We start from the raw sequence: 25,493 nt of genomic DNA on the forward strand, positions 1-25,493 counted from the left end.
TTGTGGCCGGACGGGAAGGTGCATTAACATCAGGCTGAAAGAGCACCAGAACTCGCTCGACATCAAGAAGTCCCTGTCATCCAACCTAGTGCAGCATTGCCGCGGTTGCAAAGATCAAGATGTCGTCCCCTGCCTGCCTGACTTGCATAATACTGAGATCCAGTACTACAGCAGCAATCAGGTAGGCAGGGAGATCTTTGAAGCCTATTGCATCGCGAAGAACTCAGACACGTGTGTTGCGAAACCTTCCGTGGCGTTGCAGAGAAACGAGATAGCCTTCCTCGATAACTGTCGTACATCCGCTGTGTAATCTTCGACGTGGTTCTGTTTTTTGTTTGATGTTTTTTGTTTTATGCGAAGCATACTAAAATAGCCCAACCCAGCTCCTCGAGCGCGACGGTGTCGTTACCATTGACCTTTCGTGACCTCCATGTCATACCACGTGATGCGTGACGTCACAGCAGATGAAAAACGGGGGCCCAGCTCGCGCCGTCGCGCGAGGCGTCGTGACCAAGTATGACCACGTGGTGCGTGACGTCACAGCAGATGAGAAACGGGGGCCCAGCTCGCGCCGTCGCGCGAGGCGTCGCGACCAAGGAGGACCACGTGATGCGTGACGTAACGACATAGGAGAAACGGGGCCCCAGCATCCGGGGATCCAGGGCATTGCCAAATTATATGATCGAGGGTCCCCCTCGCTCCGCAGGTCTTACATTTGTCACCTTTTTTATCGTCTAACGTGGTTTGAAATAACCAGACAGGGTTAACGAAATTTCCGGCCTGTAATCGTCGCCAGGCGACGGCCTCTGTATTGGTTAAGTTTGGATCTGGTGGTGGCATTAAACGCCTGCCTAACCTGTAGTGCACGGCGATTTCCGCGTACGTTTGCAAACGTTCGTCCATCCCCTGGGGGTCGGGCGGCTCTACAGTTACCCGGAAGTAGAGATCTCGGGCTAACATGTGGGCCGCCTCGTAGAGAAGCCTGGGAGGCCCTTCTGCGAAGCGAGGTCCCCGCCGACCAGAAACGAACTGTCCGCCTGGCGGCTGAAACCGCGAAGAGACAATGTATCTTCGCCAGTCTTTAGTCGCGGAGGTCCCGTCCCCCGTCCCCTAGGCCTGCGTGCCAGGGACGGGGAGCAGGGGGCCTCCTACATCGGTGGAAATAAAAGTTGTTATCAATCAATCAATCAAACGGGGCCCCAGCTCGCGCCGTCGCGCGAGGCGTCGCGACCAATGTGTTTCCTGCTTCTGCCGCTAGGTGCGCTGTAGTGAACACGTGATGCTGGAGCGGCGGTATACAAGGGGGTGCGCCTGCCTCTGCTAGGCGTACACGGGATAGAGATGCCTCCTGGAGACAGGGCTGCTCGTTGGAATGAGAAGCAAAAGTTGCGGCGTGCTCCAGAGACTGATGAAGAGCGTGAAGAACGTCTAGCCAAGCGGCGTGCTCGATATGCAACTCGGCGACAATATGCTTCGCATCTGACTAGGCTTAACCTAAGCTAAGCCTCAGCCATTTTTTGTTTTTTCGTTTCGTTTCCTATATATTGCACGTGGTTTTTCAATAAAATTTCAGTTGCTAGACAGCACCCGGGTCGTCTTCTCTTTCCATGGTCCTTTGTCCGTTTTGCGCTGGTCGACATTATGAATTGCTTCCAACTTGCCCAGCAAAACGTATTGTTAAGTTTGTGGTAGCTTGCTGACTAAATATGCTACGTGAGTATCCCCCGTCTTGTCCTGTGAAATGTGAACGCCTAAGGTTCTTATAGATATGACAACTTCTATCCGAGCGTCACCGAGCATCAGAGGGAGAAGCTACAATTCTCTGTTTCTTGGGCTGAAGAGCATGGCATTAATTTTATTTACATTTATATTTCAGCTGTTTTTGCATGCCAAATCTTCAATTTTGGCGAAGGTTGAGTTTTCACGGCTTGATAGTTCAAGGCGTGAATAACGAGAATAAAGAGAGGCGACTGTCGTCCGCTAAAGTAATCCATTTGGTAGACGTATCTAAGCTATCAGTATCATTAATGCAATGAATAATTAGAAGGCTGCCTAAAATGCTTCCGTGTGGAACGCCCAAGGTGACAGGCTTGACTTCGGAATAAAAACATCATTTATTTCGACAAACTGTGTTGCATTGCTTAAGTAAGAGGATATTAAAGAGGGGGCAGCACAACGTAATTCATAACGGTTTAGTTTAATGAGTATGGTTTCATGATTAACGCGGTCAAAAGCTTTCGACAGGTCTCAGAAGATATCTAGGACTGGTTTCCTTTCTTCAAAATTATCTAAAATATACTCTTTTTGAGCGACAAGGGCAAGCTCCGTCGATCTGGTTTTTTTTTGCGAACCCGAAATGACCTGGATGTAAAATATTGTGATGGTCGACAAAGGATGCAAGACATGTGAGAATTAATTTTTGTAATCCTTTTTACAAGGTTGGTAGGGCAGAAATTGGGCGATTGTTCGATGTTTTTTTCGTCTTTTTTAAATAATACTGCGATCTTCGCAAACCGCATGGGTTGCAAGGATTTTCTACCGCCGCAAATCCGCCATTTCCTAGCACAGTGTCACTGGGTGATACGCCCATGTATCCGGTTTCGAATGACGTTTACAGGGTCGTAAAAGTGATGAAATCACTAAAATTATCCGCTCCTCCGGGCTGCGACCTAATTAACGCCATGTTTCTAAAACATAGAAGTTCGTATTCCTCCGTCATACTAACAAAAATTTTTAAGTATTCACTTGAACAGGCTTCGCTACCTGCGACATGGAAAGTCGGGAAGGTGATTCCACTGTACAAACCAGGTAACAAGCATTCTCCACTAAACTATCGGCCAATTCCTCTCACCAGCATTCCTTGTAAAATTCTTGAACCCATACTTTTAAAGCGAAAGCTTTACTTCTTGCACTTTCAGCCTTTGTAGTGGCGCGGCGGTGCCACCATTGACCTTTTGTTGACCTCTGTGTGCCGTCATGTGTGACATCACGCCGAAGAGAAGGGCGACCGACTCGCGCTCTCGGAAGCCGCGGCGGTGCCACCACCGGCGCCTAACTCCTGCGCTCACCGCTAGGAGCGCAACAGGTGCTTTGTGACGTCACGCCGAAGAGAACGGCGACCAACTCGCGCCGTCGCAAGCCGCGGCGGTGCCACCAGCGGCGTCTAACTCCTGCGCTCTCCGCTAGGAGCGCGATTGTGGCCTTACGCTGAAGAGATTAGGCTCGACTCACGTCGCTAGAAAGTAGTAGCTGTGCCAACCACCAGCGGCTTAACATTGCTTCGCGATCTCGCGCCGTCCGTGTGCGACGGCGGTGCACATGAACGGCGGCCTGACTGGACTGGATTGTACTGGACTGGATTGGATTGGATTAGAATAGATTAGATTACATTAGATTACATTAGATTACATTAGATTACATTGGATTGGATTGGATTGAATTGTTTAACAGATGCATAGCCACAAGTCTAACCTCAAGCACCACCACCAGCTGCACTACCAGCTGAACCATGGCGTAGGTACGGATATTGCTTTCGCAATTACCGGGCTTAACCAAGCTAAGCCACAGCGAATTTTTTCTCACCTAACTTTCTAGAATCAAACTCTTTCTTCTCGCGATTTCAGCGCAGCTTTCGCATATCATATCTGCGTGAATCCCTACTTGCATCCTTTACTAACAAGTTGCATGTCATTCTTGATCATAGTTCACTATCTGAGGATGTGCTCATATATCAGAAAGAAAGGTGGTTTTATATCGACATTAAGACCAACATGCCGTCAAACCATGTGCTAGCAAAGCGTATCAGCCAGATATGCGAGCTCTTTTGCCAGCAATGATACAGAGGGGGTACTAACACAATCATCTTTCAAAAGTGATATCCATTCCGCTTCTATGATTTCTCGTGTCAACCGGTTATTGTGCACTTTTAAAACCATGCATTGTTGATGAAGCGGTATGCTGTGACACAAACGGCAGTGGGCTGACAACCCTTTTCCACGGATATCACTACGTCACGCCCATGCTCTCGAAGCCTATCATTCAGGCATCTGCCGGTTTGCCCTACATACTGCTTGCCACAGGAAAGAGGAATCTGATAATAACTTTTTCCTATGTTTTTTCGTACAACCAACACCCTTTCCAGATTTTTTGAAATGTTTCGTACACAGAGGACTCAACTTCTTAGGCGCCTAAAAAACCACTCTGGCTCCCGAACGTTGCGCTATTTTTTTTAGATTATGAGAAAGGTTATGAAAATAAGGAATGACGGAAACTTTACCTTTCTTACTCATGGCTTCCTGGTTATCCCGGCCTTTTTTATTGCAGACTTTCTTCAAAACACCTTCCGCCACAGACACTAGGACATGGGAAGGGTATCCAGCATTCTCAAGCCTCTTACACTGCTGAGAAAAACTTTCATGCATGAGGTGCGGACAAGACTTCTTCAAACAATTAAAAAATGAAAGGCTAGCAATAGATCTTTTTACGAGCTTAGAATGGGCTGAATGAAAATGTAACAATGGTTTTTCGCCGCGAGGTTTGAACATCCAGCACGTCCGGTCATGATGAATTGTGATGCTGATGTCAAGGAATTGGATAACCCTGTTTTCAGGTAGTTCAAACGTTAGTTCAAGAGGACTAAAATGGTTACGAAAAAAAGTGAGAACATTAAGAACGTCATCCATAAAGGAACTGTCATTACTGTTAAGAACAATCAGAAAATCGTCAACGTACCTAAAAATCTAGATTACATTGGTATCTTTTACAGTATCAGCAAAAGACCTGTACAAACGGGCTAAAAACAAATCGCTGAGCATGAGTGCAATGCATGAACCTATACAGATGCCATCTTTCTGAAGATAAGGTTTTTCATCCTATACTATGAACGTTGACTTGAGATATAATTTCAAAAGTTCTAAAAATCCATTCACCGAGATGCCAGAAGCATTTTGAAAAGCAATCGGCCCTTGCTGGCCTATGCGTTCTTCAATACAGGATAACAAAGCATCATGCGGAACGGAATAATACAGATCTTTTATGTCCACAGAGAAAGCGCATAGGCCTTGTCCCTCATGTTACTTGAAAAAATTCAGAACCTGCTCAGAATTACGGACAAGAAAGAGATCCTGAATGGAAAGCAGTTTTAGTTTGTCTTTTAGGCACATGGCAACCGATTTTTGCCACGTACCATTCTCCGATACAATAACTCGGAAAGGAGCATCAGTTTTATGGGTTTTTGCATTGAAGAAAACGTGAAGAAAGTCCTTTTTACAATCCGTAATTCTTTTCAAAACAGAACCAAGGTCTAACTTTTTGCACAGTTTCTTCGCTTCAGCGTTTTTCTTTAAAATGTTTACAGTTGGATGGCAGTTAAAAGCGGAGGACAGAGCTTCACACGCTTTTTCATTAAACATACAAGACGGAAACACGGCAAACCCTCCTTCTTTATCCGCTCATATATTTCGCGAAAGTATTTATAGATAGATAGATAGATCTTTATTTCAGACAACAAGGTCTCGGATACAGGGGCAAAAGGCAGATGCACTATGCCTGACGGGGCCCAAGCACCCGACACAATGCTCAGGACAAGCGGCAAAAGAAACAAGAACTTCATACATTCTCATTACAAAAAACAACACATAATTATACAAGGTAAAAGTCGGAGGAAGGTGCATACTTTTGCAATGACATAATTAAAGTAAATATTTACAAGGCACATAACAACAAGAAAAACACGAGAATTCACAGAGTTGATGGAAAAACAGGGACATCAAGAGTTTCTGCGTGAATAAATTTCTGCGTAAATAAAGCATGTCATAGCTTACTACTATACAAACTGCAACAACTTAACCTGGACCCAAAGATTGTAACCTGCCTTGAAGCTTTCCTTACAAATGGTCAACATTTCGTTTCAATCATCTGGTGTTCCTCATGGCTCCATGGTCGGTCTGCTTCTTTTCCTTATTTACATTAAGGACCTATCCTCCTGCATTTTATCTCAGATCCATTTATTCGCCAAAGATTGTATAGTATTAGGGAAATAACGTGCGATAGCGGCATACTAACGCTTCAATCTTACATCGATTCCAACTCTACCTGGTGTAAATCTTGTCTAATGAACCTTTTCCTGTGACCAACAATTTACCCTCCTATCACTTTAATAGCATGACTCAAGACTGTACACTCTCATAAATACATCGGTGTTCACATCACCAACTACCTTGCCTTAACTATTGACGGTACACATGTAGTTAACAACGCCAAGAAAAGACTTTGTCATTTTTTTCGTAACTTTGGTAACGCGCCATCATATCTAAACGTTTACTGAACAAAAACGCTCATTGTACCTAAACTCGAGAACTCATCATCAATGTGGGATCCTTATCGCCAGAACTTCACGCACTCACTTGAAATGGTCCAAAATACAGCTGCTCGGTTCAAATAAGTTCCTCTCGCAGAAAAGAATGGAGAAAAAATTTATGCAAAAGGCGAAGACGAGTGTTCTACGACGATACGCAAGGGATGGCAGTGGGATACTAGCTTTCATGCTGGTTATGTTTGCATTGCTCTTGTACTAGCTTTCATGCTGGTTATGCTTGCATTGCTCTTGTAGTACAAGAGCAATGCAAGCATAACCAGCATGAAAGCTAGTACAAGAGCAATGCAAACGTAACCAGCATGAAAGCTAGTATCCCACTGCCATCCCTTGCGTATCGTCGTAGAACACTCGTCTTCGCCTTTTGCACAAATTTTTTCTCCATTCTTTTTTCTTTTCTCCATTGCTTTTTCCATTCCATTTTTTCTCCATTGCTCTTGTACTAGCTTTCATGCTGGTTATGCTTGCATTGCTCTTGTACTACAATAGCAATGCAAGCATAACCAGCATGAAAGCTTGTATCCCACTGCCATCACTTGCGTATCGTCGTAGAGCACTCGTCTTCGCCTTTTTCATAAATTTTTTCACCATTCTTACCCGCGAGAGGAACTCATTTCCCCCCCCCACAGTACGTGTCACCATGGATAGGTGTGGTTAGATCATGATGCTCGCAAGGCTGGAATGCCATTCTGCAGAATGAAAACCTACTTTCATAAATTTTTCCTATAAGTGGATTCACCTTTCTGAATCGCTGCCACTAATTAGTGATCACCGTTTATTTCAAGAATACATTGGCTAACACTGTATAACAGGCAACCTCCTGAAAAAATTCAGGGGGCACTTTGACTATCTAAAGTGCGTACATGTGAAAGAGTTTTCCGCACCACTTTGACTGCCTCTGTGGCACTGGTGACTTCACCACTACATGACGTCACACATGATAATGACTAATTACTAAGTAATGACAAATTACTCATTAATGGCGCATTATGATTAATGACTAAATACTAATAAACTGCTAATCAATGACGCTTAAGCTTCGCCTTCAGGAGCGGAACGCGACAGCGAGTTGTAGCGCTGCCGGGGAGTCCACTGCACGCCACCACCCGTTCGGCGCGATACCTTGCCCTTTGAACGGAACGCTTTTTGAGGAAAGGAAACAACGTAGCATTTTTGTGTCATCTCGGTGGACACCTGAACAGCACCGTAGAGGAAGAGAGGAAGTCGTAGTGAAAGAAGAAAGAGAAAGAGGGGCTGTAATGAAGGAAATGATCACAGTAAGTGTCTCACATATCTCGGTGGACACCCGTCATCGTTACTGAGTCACCCCCGAGGCTGGATGTAACGCCGACGGACGGATGGGGGGTGGTGGTGAAAATATTTTAATGAAATTGTTTAGGAGGTTGTAGCAGTGCGTGGAGCCCTCTGTCCGGAACCCCATTGGCGTAGGCTGCTGAGCAGGCTCTTTCGATGAGTTGCTTTTGACTCGTTTCGTCCGAGCTGGTCAGAGCTGCCTCTTCACCCCTCCTGCGTTGGCTGGTTATTGACAGTGACCCCCTGATTTCGTTGGCAGGCCCATACCATATGGTACAGGTCCGCCTTCTCCCCGCAGGATTTGCAGTGTGAGTCAAATGACTCCGGGTCTATAGCGTGCAGTCTTCGTGGGTTGATGTAAGTGTCGGTCTGTAGCTTTCGGAGGTGTAGTTCCTCCCCTTTGTCCAGCGTCTTAGCCGGCGGAGGGAATTACCCGACGGGATAAACTTAAGTGCTGAAGTATGTCGATGTAAGTAAGTAGTGGCGTAGGAGGTTTCACGGCATCCGCACTGGGTGCTCGGGGGAGAAATGCTCGAGCTGAGGCAGGTGCGCTCTCGTTCCCTGGGATGCCCTGGTGACCTGGTACCGATATTGAATTGAATTGAAATTTTCTTCCGCAACAGAAAAGAAATGTTGCGAGGAGGGCAGGCAAAAAGCTGAAAAAACAGCTTGAGGAGTCCTGACCTCCCAGCATACACAGTAGCGCAGCAGCATGCGGCGAAGGCGTACACGTCAACATTAAAGCGACGAAAGAAAAAAAATAAACAGGTTATACAAACAAGGTACGCTATTTCTGTGAAGAAATCGCGGATATGTCATTATCTGTTTCAATAAAAAGATTATTTAAAACCGTCGGCAATGAGTATTTCAACATGTGTTTCCCGTAGTTAGTCCGGCATTTGGTGACATTCCAGGGTTCCATATACCGTACGTTATAGGTGGTGGTGTTTATCTGCAATCCTGCCAGGTTAGTTAATGCATCATTATTCTTAGTATTCCCTGTTTATAAAGGCAGGATAGTTTGTAATTGTATAGTGATGTAACAGGAACGATATTGTGTCTTTTAAATAGGTCCGCAGTATGGGAGCGATACGGAACATTGCAGACCAGACGTAAGCCCCGTTTCTGCAATATTAACAGTTTGCTAATGTTTGTTGCTGGTGTTGTGGACCATACTAAAAAGGCATAGCTTAATGTGGAGGAAAAAAATTCGCTGTGCCTTGGCTTGGTTAAGCCCGGTAATTGCGAAAGCAATATTCGTACCTACGCCATGGTTCAGCTGGTAGTGTAGCTGTTGGTGGTGCTTGTGGTTAGACTTGTGGCGATGCATCTGTTATGCAATTCAATCCAATCCAATTCAATTCAATCCAATCCAATCCAATCCAAGTAATCTAATGTAATCTAACCTAATCTAATCTATTCTAATCCAATCCAATCCAGTCCAGCACAATCCAGTCCAGTCAGGCCGCCGTTCATGTGCACCGCCGTCGCACACGGACGGCGCGAGATCGCGAAGCAATGTTAAGCCGCTGGTGGTTGGCACAGCTACTGCTTTCTAGCGACGTGAGTCGAGCCTAATCTCTTCAGCGTAACGCCACAATCGCGCTCCTAGCGGAGAGCGCAGGAGTTAGGCGCCGGTGGTGGCACCGCAGCGGCTTGCGATGGCGCGAGTCGGTCGCCCTTCTCTTCGGCGTGACGTCGATGGATGGATGGATGGATGGATGGATGGATGGATGGATGGATGGATGGATGGATGGATGGATGGATGGATGGATGGATGGATGGATGGATGGATGGATGGATGGATGGATGGATGGATAAAGCCCCTCGATAATTTGAAAGTAGCGTCTTTCTGTGAACTATGCCGCCGCGCCGCGCACCCTCGCCGATCCTCCTCTCTCACCTCTCCCATCGGCGCTTTTCTCAACGGTGATTGGCTCCGCGGGCGGTCTCCGGGAAAAGCGCGCGGAAAGTTCGCACTTTTTGTGTTTTCATTTTTCGTCGGAGCCATTTTTTTGCCAGCCGCCGCTGCTACGACCGAGCTCCCTGGCATTGCGCGCTTGCACTTCGCGTTATTCGCGCTCTTTTAGTGCAGCACTATGCCGAGTTGCGCATTTCAGTGCACAAGCCGGCGTGAAAAAGCCCTTGTTCTTTTCGCGATTCCGAGCGGCAAGAAAGACAGCATTAGAAGAAAAAAGCGGCTGCACAACATCGGCCGCAAGAACTTTACCCCGACGAAGACTGCCCACCTCTGCGAGCAACTGTGCATTTCTTCCAAGCGACTGTGTATACTGAAACTGCATGCATGCGCATCGCAAATCCAACAACCTCACTTAATTCACTAATCATTTTGCGTCGTTATGCGTGTTATTGTTGTCACTTCATGGTTCCGCTCAACGTTCTATAATAGCGGCGGCTGATGCATACAATGTGTGTGCATGTGTAAGCAAGTGCGGAAGTAAAAGTGTTGGTATGCGTGCAGCGGTATCCGCGGTGCGGTAAATTTTTCGAACCTCTGGTAATGGTGCACATCGCAGTAATGCGGCGCATGTCCCGAGCGAGATTTAACCTAGATTTTTCTTATGAATGCAACTTGTCTAACGATCTACGCTTATTTGTTGTTTTGCTGAACCGTTACGCCTCTACCAGGTGAGATTATCAATGCCACATTCTCGGGAAAGACCTCATATTGCATTCACATAAATAATTCATTTTTTAATCACTTCAGTGCTTTCCATTGTTGCCTGAATGTACTCAAGTATTGTAAATATCCAATGCATGCCATTTTTGTATATTCATTGCTACAGTTTGTGATCATTTGCTTCAGTTGAGCATGGTCGCGTGGCCTTTCATTGAATACATCATCCGCTCAAAAAATATAGGCCTACATCTGAGCTGTTTCATTTCCCTAAGTATGTTTTTGTTATCTGTGTTTTGTTTCGAGGACTGTACCCAACGGGTGACAGATGTCCACAGCTGGCTTATTCGTGGTTTTTATGTATATTTTCGGCGTAAAACCGCACGACTCATCTGTAATAAACATTGCATCTGAAAAACTGTGTCATATTGTGACTGTATTTATACTCAAGACTTATATTAGTCAGGCACTTGCTTTAGGATAGCCTTGACTGTGGCTAACCAAATTGCTAAGACCCTATAACTTTCTCTTGGGTTCTTTCACGGTCGTTGCTATCAGTTTTTTTTCTTTCCTAACGTAACATCTCTTTCAGCGGATTTAAAAAGGAATAGAATGTGGGCGGAAAATTCCCAAGTGTGCCAAACTTTGGGGGTGGTCTACCTAAATTTGGAAGCCAACACTGAGTTTCCCATAGTCAAATTAGGTTGGACCCCAGTGTTGGTCAAATATGGACGACGTCAAATTTATGGGTTCCAGAGAGACAAACTTTGAGGATAGCCCACCTAATTTTGGAGCTCACCATTGAATTGGTTATATTAAAATTAGCCTTGACACCAATTTTCATGAAATTCAGACAAGGGCAAATTTTGGGGTTTGAGAGGGCCAAATTTCGGGGTGCGGACACTTTCCTTGGATGACAGGAAATCGGTACGCGGATCTTTGGCTCTCGGCTTCGGCTCGACATCACCTCCAGGTCGCCGACAGCGGGAGCTGAAGTCGTTTCATGCTTAATAGGAAAAAGTTGATATTTGTTTTCAAGCCGCCGCGAAAATTCTCAACTACAAAAACGATTAAGCCGTTGCATGTGCACTGCGCGGTGCCAAACTCAGACTGAACTTAATGGAAAATTTTAGGACTGCCATCGAAGCAAATGCCCCAGCTTGTTCCCAGCAACCATCCCACTTCTGAAACTCCACTTGTGAACAACTTTATAAACTGCACTTACGCGCTAATTAGTTCGAAGTGAATCTACATTTAACTAAACATTGGTATGCTGAAAATATTTAGGAATGTTCAAATATATTGTAAATATTATGCTTCATATACTATGCCGTGTTGAGACAGACGGTATTGAAAAGTCAAAAAGAATGTGAGATATATGCAGCAAGTGGTTTTGTTCGTGCCACAAGCGCTCGTAATTTGCACTTTCATTGCGCGTACGAGACGCTAATTTATGTGGCTCGTGGTAGTCACGCGTGTCGCATGTCTTTCTCGTGTTTTTATTCAATAACAGAGCGTGGAAAAAGCGCGAACTTAAGAGCGCGCGCATGTGTCAGCCAACTGCCCGGACAAGGAGCGAGCGATGGCCAAAAAAGCGTGCCGTGTGCAGCGCGCGCTGCCGACGGGCGAGGATATTCGAGGAGGAAAACGCCGGAGTGGAGGAGAGTGTCGCTACTTTCAAATTATCGAGGGGCTTTATGGATGGATGGATAGGAGCGCCCCCTTTGAAACGGGATGGTGGCAATTGCCACCATGCTCAGCTTTTCTTTCTTTATTTTTTTTGTTTACTGTGTTGGCAATTCTCATTAAGAATCGCCATCATCTTTACCTACAGTTTCCTACAATTCTAACCTTATGCCACATCTGCTTTTCACGTCACAAAGCACCTGGTGCGCTCCTAGCGGAGAGCGCAGGAGTTAGGCGCCGGTGGTGGCACCGCCGCAGCCTCCGACGGCGCGAGTCGGTCGCCCTTCTCTTCGGCGTGATGTCACATATGACGTCACACAAAGGTCAACTAAAGGTCAATGGTGGCACCGCCGCGCCACGACAAAGGCTGAAAGTGCAAGTAGTAAAGCTTTCGCTTTAATAAACAGTTATATAAAAGGACTTTAACTGAGGTAGGGAAATAATAACAGTGGCGGCGTATGGTGCCAATAGTTTTCGACAACTTATTTACGATATACCCGAAGTGTTCATCCCATGTCATATTTTCAGAAAAGTATACACCTAGTGATTTAAAAGTTTTTACTATTTCAGTATTGGTATTGTTTAACACAAAGTGCGGCAACTGGATTTGCTTGTGGAGGGGGTGAAATAGTACAGCTTTTGTCTTGCGATGGTTAAGTGCTAAACAGTTTGTTTGAGCCCGCGCATTTATTTTAGACAGTGCGCTATTGGCTTGATTAGCTAAGGTCTCACATGAGTTGTCTGATAAAAATAAACTAGTGTCATCTGCATAGATTGTATAGTGGGCATTTTCGTCAAGGCGTATAATTTCATTCATATGCAGGATAAACAGAAGCGGGCCCAGAATACTGCGCTGTGGGACCACTTTTTTTACTGATTGTACTGCAGAATTTTGTCCTCCAATTACTACAAACTGAGATCTATGCTCCAAATAAGATGTGATTAATTCTTGTGCTTTCACCCTAATGCCTTAATGCTACAGTTTTTTAATGATAATGTTGTGATTTATGAGATCAAATGCTTTTGAAAAATCCAGAAACAGTCCAAGCACCATATTTTTGCGCTCTAAATTTGACAAAACAAACTCCTTTTGAGCCGGAAGTGCCAGCTCTGCCGACTTCTTCCTTAGAAACCCATATTGGGCGGAACACATAATGTTATGAGGATAGGCGCTTCAGAATTACTTTCTCCAGGCCTTTGGAAAAAACGAGTAAAACCGATATGGGACGATAATTTGACATATCGTTCCTGTCTCCTTTCTTGAATATAACAGTTGCCTTTGCTGTTTGCATGGCATGCGGGAAAATTCCAGTCAACAAGCATATATTAAGAACGTCGGTAACGGCTATTTCTATTATTAGATACTTTATAGGCTCCATCTGAAAGCCCTAGGCATCAGTTGCTTTGCTGTTATTAACTGCCAAAAATGTAGTTACAACTTCACTTTCCGAGACTGGTTCTAAAAATATTGTTTGTTCATTTGGGCCATTCATAAGAGATAAGTCACTGGCGGGTTCGCTAACGTCGCCAAGTGACAGAAAAAAAGTATTAAAGGCGCTGGCTAGTTCAGCACCTTGTAACTCTGTTCCATCTTTTGTTATTTTATTTACTGTTTCTGCTGAGGTTCCGGTTGCAACTTCAAGCGCCTTCCAAACATTGCCTGTGCGCCCTTCAGTCGAATTAAAGAGGTGAATATAATATTGTCTTTTTTCCGCCCGAAGGGGTTTCGTGACAAAATTCCTTTATGACCTGAACATTTTAAGGGCTTCAGGATATTTAGTTCGTATGAATGTCCTATATAATTGATCTCGTTTCTTCAAAACTTTTAACGATTCTTTAGTTATCCAGGGTATGCGACTGTTTTTACAGGTTCTGCGCTTCTTCATTGGAGAACACTCGAAGTATACATCGGAAAATTTACGCAAAAATGTTTCATATGCTACGTTCGGGTCATTTTCTGCGAACACATCGTTCCAGCTGACTGTGGTTAGACGGTCTTTAAATGTAGAGAGCGTTGTAGGATTAATAACTAGGTAAGAGACTACGGAACGTCGGGTCTTTACTGCATTAGTGCACTGATTTACTGATATAAATATCGGCAGGTCGTCGCTGATGCTATGAATTAATGTACAAGCTCTAACGAGGGATGCATCGAAGTTGTTTAAAAAAAGGTCTAAAAGTGTCGTTGATTGTGTTGCTGATGTTATAAAGTTCTGACAGGGATGAGTGTTTAAGAGGGATTCTAGTTCTAGTTTTACATTGCTATCAACGTTATGTTCAAGCCACCACCAAAAATTAATTTATATTTACTTGCACTCACAAATTCTAAAAATGAATCAAGAAAAGACAAAAACAACTGGACATTGGTAGAAGGAGGACGGTAGCATACACACAATACTGTAGTACCACATCTAATAACAAGAGTTTCATAAAAGGGGTTAATACAGGAAAATTCAGTAAGATGTTCAGAATCCAATAAATTTGAAACTAACATTGCAACACCACCGTCCCTTTTGTCACTACGGTTCATGTAATACGATTTATGTGTCTGATATGTCTACACATCCTCCTTCGAGGCAAACCAAGTCTCAGTAAGCATAACAACATCAAAGCGTACTTGGGCTTCAGTAAGAAGATGATCGAGTTCATCTCGCTTATTTCTCCCTGATCTAAGGTTACAATGAATACAATTGAGGCTTCTTCGGCCATCAGCATTGAGAATGTTCTCAAGACTTGATAAGTTCATTTGAGATGTAAAAGAAGGAAGCATTTGACTGGATAGGGAATATGCACCCCCATTTTCACCAGTCAAGACGACAAGCCCGAGCCGAAGCTATGAATAGGCACTACGGCGGGCGCGAGGGCGTGTTCTATGTTGCTGCTGCTGGGTCCCGCGCAGTGTTTGTGTGTGGGTTGGTAGCCACGGCTGTAGCTATCTTGCAGGATTTTAGCTGCTAGTGGTGCGATCCTGCCCCTGAGGTAATTGGGATACGCTGTTTGTGGATCTGTAAGAATATATTTCGAGCTAGTGTGTGTTGCAGCTAAAGCAATCACCCCTTCTTCCGCAGCCAGTATGTCCTGGCTAACCAGTACTAGTCCGTCCATTGTTTTGTTTTGGTTCACTACCGCGACGGCCGTCATTCCCTGCCCCGGGACCCGCAGCATCGACATAGAACACGCCCTCGCTCCCGCCGTAGTGCCTTTTCATGGCTTCGGCTCGTGCTTGTCGCCTTGACTGATGAAAATGGGGGTGCGTATTCCTGGGTAGTGAAGGTGCCTTGAATTGTCCTCTCCATGAGGCTGGAATGTCGTTTTTAGAGTCTAGCTGTCGGGGGCAATTGATGTTTAAATCGGTGAGGACTTGTCGGCCAGTCCGACTATGGAGAGCCGTACTACCTGCGCCGTGAGGTAGTATGAGCCATTAAAAGCTGTCGCCTTAAAATTATGCTCATAATTCTATGTTTTGGTAAATTACTTTGTATATCCACTCCCTTCTTTAATGCCGTATAGCCCGGAGGGTATTATAAATAAGTAAATAAATGCAATAAGGGAGTAATGACTCACTGAAATCAACCCGAGCGCAGCCATACGGCTACAAAGGAAAGCTATACAGCTTTCTGTATAGCTGTATAGCTTTCCTTTGTAGTCGTATGGCTGCGCTCAGGTGGACGTCAGTGAGTAATTACTCCCTTATTACAAATCTACTCCACCTTGGGGGATTCCCCTAAACATTTGACACAAATATACGCAGTGCCAAATTGGCATGACTGTATTGTTTGGTTTGGTCACCGCGGTGGCTCAGTGGTTATGGTGCTCGGCTGCTGACCCAAAAGACGCGGGTTCGATCCCGGCCGCGGCGGCTGAATTTCTATGGAGGCGAAATTCTAGAGGCCCTTGTACTGTGCAATGTCAGTGCAGGTTAAAGAACCCCAAGTGGTCGAAATTTCCGGAGCCCTTCACTACGGTGTACCTCATAGCCTGAGTCACTTTCGGACGTTAAACCCCCATGAACCCTAAACCATGAACCGCACTCTGAGTGATATGCTCGCCATGTACTCTATTGATACCACCCACTCCAACTGGGACCAAGAACTTTTCGTCACGTGCGGGTATAATACGGCTGCGCAGAAAACAACGGGGTTTTCTCCTTCCTTTCCCTTGTATGGCCAGGAGCCTACATCCGGCATTCACGCCATCGTTTCCTATCGCCCAGAGCTCTGCAAGAACTTTCTCTCCGGACCACCGTCGCTGGTGGCGTGAAACAGTACAGGTCGAGCTTTAAGAGTTTATGTTCTAGCGCATTAAAAAAAAATACCTTCACGCCCCGCAGTTTAACTTACGAGTGGGCCGGTGGTGGCGACACCTGTATATGATTGTTTCACCAAGTATAGTTATAAAAACTCCGCTTTTGGCGAAAGTAGCTTCTTTGTGATGAAAACGGAGAACTGTATCGACATAGCCCAATTTCAATTTCTCGTCTGAAGGAAACGATCCCGGCAAATGGATCACGAACACGGAGCGGTAGCGATAGATAAGGAGAAAAAGGGCACCCATGATGCTTGCTCTTGGTGTCTGAGCGAGAACCAGCAAAAGGAGAAGTGGCGCATGTTTGCACTTAATGCGATCTAGGGGTGGGCGCACACCAAAAAAAAGGAGGGGCAGACAGCGCCACGCTTGGGGCACCGGCTTCACCGCTATACGCGAGGGCTCTTCGCGTACCCGCTGGAAATTAAATTCCGCCCGGCGGCAAACAACGCGACCCGTGCGAACCCCTCGCAGAGACACAGAAGTAGAAGGGCCAACTTGCCCCGCGATATTATCCCTCATTTTTTTTTAAACAGGGAATCAACGTTCGCCCAAGGTGCGGAGCTCTTGCTCTCGCTGCTCCCTTTTGCTTCTCTGCCTCGGCTTTCACGCTGTGCGCGTACGACTTCGCGATGCGTGTAGAACACGACAACTTGTCGACTCCTGGCGGCGCCAGCGAGCTCTTCTTGCCAGGTTTTTGCATCATCCGCGCAGTTCTCTCCTGCATTGTTGTTGAGGACGCTCGCTGCCGCTGTGAAAAGAGAAAAATCCGGGGAAACACGCTTTTCGACCTTTTTTTTAATCTCATAGGTGGCGTTAGTCAAACAGCGCTTTTCTCAGGAGCGTGAGCGATTTGATTAAAACTGAGAACTTTCAAGCACACTGTGTTTTACTGACGCTCTAAAGATAAATGTAAATGAAACGAGCTCTTTCTGCAGCTGGTTAAGCTTCACAGGAGGAAAATTTGTCAGCCTTTGCAATTGAATTATGGTAGTTGGTGCTATCGCGCATCGCACGACGTGTTACTCATAAAATCTGTTCGAAGCTAGTTGCCTGAACCAGAGAGCACTCGGAGGCTCAGCACATCTGTGTTCGGGACAGCAGAAGGGCTAGCAGAGAGCACGTATAAGGTAAATAGCAGGATAGCGGTTCCGTAGGATAGAAATGGGTCTGGAGCCCCGCCGCGGTGGCTCAGTGGTTACGGTGCTCGGCTGCTGACCCGAAAGACGCGGGTTCGATCCCGGCCTCGGCGGCCGAATTTCGATGAAGGCGAAATTCTAGAGGCCCGTCAGTGCACGTAAAAGAACCCCAGGTGGTCGAAATTTCCGGAGCCCTTCACTACGGCGTCCCTCATAGCCTGAGTTGCTTCGGGACGTTAAACCCCCATAAACCAAACCAAATCAAACCAAATGGGTCTGGTCTCGATTTTCGTTCCACCAACCAATAAAAGGCGCAAAATGTACAAGGCAAGAGGAAAACGGCTCCAGGCAGCGTGCAGACTTAAAGCCCTTACTACTCACTCAGCAAATGTGCACTTAATCTGGTCGAACATTGAATGGTACGGCTAAAACGGATATACCGAACCGAAGAGGGATCGCGAAATAGTTTTATATATAAAAATTAGCAATATATAAGCTTTTTTATAGAGAACGAAGAGTACATTCCACCCACGCTAGAGAATGGGCTTCCTGCAATGATGCGCCACTCGTGGGCTGGGAAGCGCATCACTCACACTCTTAGAACTAAAGGAGTGCGCAGAACACACTTTGGAGGAGTATTTGCTTGTCCCGTATTCCACTCCTTTTTCCAGAATAAAATTACTCCCTCTGGACAAAGAGTACAGGCACTCCTCCGAGGGAGTAAAGCTACCACATTGAAACAGCATCCTACTACTCTTTCAGGTAGAGTTCCAGGACTCCGTTTGTTAGAGTGACTATACTCCTTCAAGGAGTATCAGCCCAGATCTTATTTTACTCCTTCAAAGGGAGTTTCACGTGTTTTCAATGTATCCTACTAATTTTCTTATTTCACGTATTCTTCAGAGCAAGTTGGTCATATGTTTTGCAGGATCCACCTGCGCTACATCTACAAAAGAGTAGTGAGCAAAAGTGATTATAATCTTTGATTAGAATAATTTTTGCTCATACAACTACTTTATGGCTACACTACAGTTTGCACATTAGTATGGTGCTCTGTCTGCGTTGGGAATAACAATGGTTCAAGAAATAATGACACAAATGTACAACACTGATAACTTTTATTTCTCAAGTCATTGCTGTGATTGCTGTGGCTGCCCAAAACACGCTCGGGAGGCGCTCGCTAGGATCAAGCCCCATTAGTGTCTCAAGCAGCAGACAAGCCCACTTTGTTTTTGGGGTGTACTTGACATTAAATGCCAAGAACACTGCCAAAAGCAAAGTAAACCCATCTACCAAATCCACCGCAGTGAGCTGTAAGCGCTCAAAAGAAACTAAGATGCTGGATGATGCCGTAGCTTGCTCGGCTGAGTGAAGCAGCTTTGGCTATGCGTGCATTTCTCCGGGTGCCTGCAAACATGAATGAAAATAATGCAAGTAAGAGTCAATTCCAATGCCCTTTTCACTATCCTGCATATAACCCCATGAAAAAAAAGAAAGAATACAACTAGAATGTACTGATCGTGTGTGTCATGTCGCTATTAGTGTGTACCTATATTGTGACCAAGTGCAGACACCTTTCATTGCAAACCTTCATTCAGAGCTACAATTTTATGAAGCCCAATACAATTATCACTGTGCTAGTCCTTTCAAAAGCTGTGTGCATGTAAAACAAGCACATATTTACCAAATGAAAATTTTAACATGAGCAAGCTCTTCTGCAAGTATCATGATCAGCCTGACTACGCCCACTGCAAGGCAAAGGCCTCTCCCATGTTCTCCAATTAACCCTGTCCTTCGCCAGCTATGTCCACCGTGTTCCTGCAAACCTCCGCCCATGGAACTTTTTGCTGCTTCCTGCTACGCTTGCCTTCTCTTGGAATCCACTCCGTTACCCTTAAGGACCAGCGATTATCTTGCCTTCGTCTTACATGCCCTGCCCAAGCACCCTTTTTTCTCCTGATTTCGACTAGGATGTCCTCAACCCGCGTTTGTTCCCTCACCCACTCCGCCCGCTTCCGATCTCTTAACGTTACGCCTATCATTTTTATTTCCATAGCTCGTTGCGTTGTCCTTAACTTAAGCTGAACCCTCTTCGTTAGCCTCCACGTTTCTGCCCCATAGGTGAATACCGGTAGGATACAGCTGTTGTATACTTTTCTCTTGAGGGGTATTCAAAAACTGCCATTCATGATCTGAGAGAACCTGCCATATGCACTCCACCCCATTCATATTCCTCTAGTTATTACCCTTCATGATCCGGATCAGCGGTCACTACCTGCTCTAAGTAAATGTATTCCCTTATCACTTCCAGTCATTTCTAAAACCACACCTATTGTGCTTGACGGTTTCTTGTCAAATAATACATTGTGCAGTTTAAAATATAGGGTAACCTTGAATCGGGAAAACACTTAAACCAATGACAGTTTTCTTGCTGAAGAGAAATGGCTGTTGCAATTCCTGTTTCTCAGATACCATTAACTGAATTTCATGCTCTAAAATAGTGAAGGAAAAATTCAAACATTTTTTATCTCAAAGAGGCAGACAACAAATTTCAGTTTGGTTTGGGTTGGTTTATGGGGTTTAACGTCCCAAAGCGACCCAGGCTATGAGAGACGCTGTAGTGAAGGGCTCCGGAAATTTCGACCACCTGGGGTTCTTTAACGTGCACTGACATCGCACAGTACACGGGCCTCTAGAATTTCTCCTCCAAAGAAATTCCAGTCGCCGCGGCCGGGATCGAACCCGCGTCTTTTGGGTCAGCAGCCGAGCAAATTTCAGTTGCACATTTTTTTTTTGTTTTTAATGATGCATAAGGCATTACTATGCAAGGATAACCACACAGTATTCGCCTATGACTGCTAAATAATTTGTAATTAAATATCTTCTCTCTCCTGCTTCACTTTTAAAAACTGAGCAATGGCAATGACATCAAAGGTCAGTATAAGCCAGGGGAGGCATGAGGAAAACTGCAATATAATTGCGGCTTCGTCATTCATTGTGATTCCGACTCTTAAGGCAGGCTGGCTTTAGCATTGTAACTAATTAAAACGATGAAGTAGCGATATCGTAGCTTTTTTGTGCCTTCCATAACCTATACTGAACATTGATGTCATAGCAATTGCTATGCTATTGAAACAGGGAAGAAAAGAAATCTGGTTGTAATTATTTAGCGATTGGAGACGAATACTATGCAACAATTCTATGTATACGAATGCCCAGCACGTCGCTACAAAGAACACACATAACCAAAAATTTGGTGTTTATACTCATTTAAGGTAATACTACTTCCCACGCAAGAACACGACAGCCATGTGTAAACTTTTTGCTTTCATAGTAATAAAGTCTATCCAACGACAAGTTAGGCGCAGCATGTCTGCTCTTTATAAATATGCAATACTGACAATGTTTGACACTAGCATTTGGCATGAACGAGATAACTGTGATTACTTCGCACATTACGTGCCAGTCCATACTATTATGCACAATTTAGATTTGCAAATGTAATTCTCTATGACTGCCACGTTAGTGCACTGCAAACCAATGAAGTTGTCTTGCATTTGCAATGTTCTCACTACTTTTATGCAACACTGATCACTTCAGTATATCTGCATCGTTCTGTTAGACGGCCACGGGATAGCTAGAATTAAGGCTTTTTTATGTGATGGAAACCATTGACTAGACAACAAAGAAGAAAAGCCTCAACTACTGTCCTGGTGCTGGGACGTCTAATAAGAGCTCAGAAAGACTCGGTTTCAATCCGCCAAACCCTCCGCATAACATTACCCTGTGCGAAAATACCCCACCCCACCCTAGCTTAATTTCTGTCCACATGCACCAAGGCTCACTGCACCTGTTATAAATATTGCCCTAAATATTGCAATCAAGCTGCCCGTGTATGCATAGGCTATCTGTGCATGGAGAAAGAAAGAAGTTGTTAGGAATGTTTCACACCAAAAACAGAAAAAAAGGCAGCCTGTTTCTCAGAAACAGCTAAGAGCATGAAATGGTGTGTCCAAAAAGATTAGGCTGCTTTGTACTTATTTATGACAACGAGAACTGTCAGAGCTGCGCTTTCAAAAATTCAGGAGCTTTGTGCACAAACGTAGCTTCCGTATGCACGTCTTGCAGCACCAACGCTTCCGAATTGAAACGACCGATGAATATGCACAGGAAAAAGCAAATAGAGAGCGCTTGAATTTAAAAGAAAAGCTACCTTGCACAATCAGAAATTTCGCGACAGAACCTTCCAAACAGTGACGTGTACTGGTTGCGGTATACCGAATATATACCTAGCAAATAAGTGTGCGCTTTGTTAACGAGCGGGATTCTGTGGCGGCAGTGCTACAGCTCCAATTCCGAAAACCTAACGCTGCAAAAATTGAGTTTTCAAAATACGTGCGAATGCACGATACACTTTTGCACGCATTTAGAACTTTCAGTTGTGAAACACAGACAACGAATCTTGTGTATGCGTCTTCCTTGGCTGGTAAAAAAATTCTTCTATAAGTCTCCAGTCTGCCTGTGTACTCCTCAAATTCTAGGATCCCTGTCCGCTACATGTCAAATTTCACTGAAGCGAAAGTAATACAACCGACAGCTGATGATCTGCTAGGGCAACAGGATTTCAAAAGTTTGAGAAGGGCAGTGGGAGTCCAATCCAGGTGGAGTAGTGAAATTTGACTAGTAACAGACAGGGATCCTCCAATCTGTGGAGGACACCGGCAAATTGGAGACTTACGGAGGAATTTTTTTACCCGCCAAGGAACACGCATACACAAGAGAGAACCACAGAGGACTACGGCTATTACCAGCCCTTGTCCTGTGCGGTTCTCTCTTGTGTATGCGTCTTTTTTGGCTGGTAAAAAAATTCTTCCATAAGTCTCCAATTTGCCTGTGTCCTCAACAAACCGCAGGATCCCTGTCCACTACTAGTCAAATATTTCAACTCCACCTGGCTTGGACTCCCACCGCCCTTCTCTGTGGAGAAAGGGTGACAGCAGCTGGCAAAGGACAAGGTTAACTGCAGATCAACTGGGGAAGCATTATCCTGCACTGATTTTGACGGCAGGCTCACAAGACAAACAAAATCAACTCGAGGAGCGGGGTGCACATCATGCGACTGAATGTCAATGGCCAGTGAAAATGGCACCAGCACTGTGGAATGCACATGCAGAAAACGAGACGCATTTTTTTGTCAACTTTGAGTAGCAGTCTACTGCACTTTTAAAGAGCAAAGCTCTCAAGTATGGCAACACTGGCACTTTTTGTTTTACTGGGGTGAGGGTCGTTGTGAGGGTTGAAGTCCATATTTCTTTTCCATCCACTGTGTTAATTGCGAGCTATGTTTACCTAATAGGGGCTGGGCATCTAACATCACCGTTATTTCTTTGCAGCAGTTAAAACAATACAGCATATATTTTATAACATGCTTAATGAATTTTTGGGAGCAGCATGCTTTTACCCTTCTACTATTTGTTTCTACTGAATCAGTTTGGCGTTGACAAAAGATCTGTAATAAGGAGTAATTATTCATTGACATCCACTCGAGCACAGCCAAATGGCTACAAAGGAAAGCTATACAGCTTTCACAGAAACTTCGTAGTTAAAGAAAGATTCGTCCTGGTCCGGTGTTCGAACTCAGAACCACCACTTCACTGGAGCAGTCGCTCTACCAATTTGTCCAACCTGGACGGCAAGCTTATGGTAGGGCGAGAGCGAAGTGATCAATAACTCGAGTGGGAACTGTGTTGGTCCAATGTTTTAGGACCCCTAAAACATTGGACAAACTCAGTTCCCGCTTCATGTTACCTCTAAAACATTGGACAAACTGAGTTCCCGCTTCATGTTACAATACTGAGTGACATTTTGGTCTATACACCAGAAATACCGGTAAAGCATCATGATAGAACACAATGTTTTTTAAAGGGATAAAGGAATATGTTCGCCCTTTCAGAGGGCACATATGCATAAGAGGCAACATGTGTGAAATAGTCACTGCACCTGAAGCAGTGTAAACTCCATTATGTTAACAGCAGCAGTCAAAAGCTTCATGAGCGACTATTTCATACAGATCATGCAATTACATTCATGTAATTCAGAATCAGATTCATGTGATTATACAGAGAGGTACTGCTGCTAAGTCCACGTAGAGCTCTGCATGCATTTCTAAACCCTTCTGTGAGCCTATGTCTACGAAATTTTTCTAAATAGGCAGGTAAGGTATGCATCACTGGAAAACAATACCTACCACAAACAGCTGAGGAGAGAGAGCACAGCCAAAAGCTGGAAGCACGAATGGCCCAGTAGATACTGGCAGCTGGCAACTGCAAATAAATATGTCACAGCAACTGTTGTCAGTGGCCGTAACAATGTCATGAATGACAAGAGAAGAAATTGTCTACTGCTTCATAAATTAGAATAAGGTATTAACATAGGAACACAAAAAGCAATGAGATGGCCCATGACAAAAGAAATGAGCAGATTGTATGTGATGCACCGATATCCATTTTTCCGTAGATTTACATGACTGTCACAACCGCATAGAAAGATGAGCTGGCTGGAATACCACTATTTTTATGCATGATGAAAAGAGCGTAACTATTCGAATATAGCATGCACAGGATTTAATTATTACTACTAGGGTGCTTTGCAGCAGCACCGAAGGTATTTTTAAATTGAACGTAGCGACCAGTAGACCCGTCTGCTTTGCACAAATGACGAGACGATGGAAAAGGTTTGGTTTGGTTTATGGGGTTTAACGTCCCAAAGCGACTAAGGCTATGAGAGACGCCGTAGTGAAGGGCTCCGGAAATTTCGACCACCTGGTGTTCTTTAACGTGCACTGACATCGCACAGTACACGGGCCTCTAGAATTTCTCCTCCAAAGAAATTCTAGCCGCCGCGGCCGGGATCGAACCCGCGTCTTTCGGGTCAGCAGCCGAGCACCATAGCCACTGAGCCACCGCGGCGGCGGATGGAAAAGGCATGCATTCATTAGCAAAAAGCACGATATCTCACATCACAGCATGAAACGAAAATTGGTATTGCATTTAACAAATCTGCACAGAAATAAAAACTGCCTAGTGGCAATGCAAGTAAGAGCAAGGGAAAAAAATACCGAAGAAAACTGGTGAGTGTGGTGCAGGGAGGTCTGTGGGTAGGGTCTCGTGCCTGGGAATAGTTCCGAGCGCGGAGAATCGCCGGCAGCACAGCTGGTGGCAGTCAACCAAGAATAAATTAGAGAAAGTGAAAATCAATAACAAACCATCACCGATATAGCGAACGACTTGAAAGCGGGCCGCACAAACGAGGGATATAGCAAAAAGCTTGAAATCCTAAATAAGTGCGCAGTTGCATCCCAAACAGTTCTCAAAATCTGAAGGCGAGGAAGCATCGACACCTACACCTCAGGGCAGACGCAAGAACGATCTAACTTTGACATAATACTGTGTCAAATTCTGTTCCATGGGGAAGCACAGATAAAAATTTACAAATGACTAGGCAAGGGATATGCCCCAGCCTTTTACACGCGATCATTGTCCCCGAAAAAATTGTATGACAAATATTAAGGCGTAAGCACTAATCCGACGAGTACACACACTGAGCACTGTCTGTTGGCAGCTGGCCTAGCGCGAGTGCTCTGTCGCGCGGCACTGCCGCTCATCGTCATCTTCTAAGTAGCACAAATCAATCCGACGGGCACCAGCCGCGAGGCAACTCGACCGTTGTCAGTTCCCTTGTCTGTCCGCAGCTGGCCTAGCAAGAGCGCTCTTTAACGTGGCACTGCACGCTCATCATCCTCTCCTACGTAGCACAAATCTATGCTATTGGAATGTAGTAAACATTGTCTGTTGTTTTTCGAAGCGCTAGCAAGCGACCGCATAACTCTGTTGTGATAACTGGTGGCATTTTTATTTACCGCGGCACCCGAGTACTAAACGCAGATAGAGACTATGGAGCAACAGTTGCCATGCGGCCTATACGCCCGTTCTTTTCTGGTAAAGGCCGATTCACACGACGGCCCGTTCGCCCGCTCCCG

At 45.1% G+C, this 25,493-nt stretch overlaps 1 long non-coding RNA gene across 1 annotated transcript; it reads right to left on the reverse strand.

Annotated features, from left to right (window-relative positions):
* Nucleotides 1–18,601: 18,601 nt before the first annotated feature.
* LOC149367481 (uncharacterized) lies at nt 18,602–24,667 on the reverse strand. Its single transcript, XR_016287172.1, has 3 exons — nt 24,573–24,667; nt 23,703–23,778; nt 18,602–18,862 (listed from the first exon to the last, which is right to left on the reverse strand). It is a non-coding gene; the product is annotated as an uncharacterized LOC149367481 (long non-coding RNA).
* Nucleotides 24,668–25,493: the final 826 nt, after the last annotated feature.

Source organism: Amblyomma mixtum, chromosome 1 (assembly GCF_055824585.1).
Source record: "Amblyomma mixtum isolate Tamu chromosome 1, ASM5582458v1, whole genome shotgun sequence".
NCBI lineage: Eukaryota > Metazoa > Arthropoda > Arachnida > Ixodida > Ixodidae > Amblyomma > Amblyomma mixtum.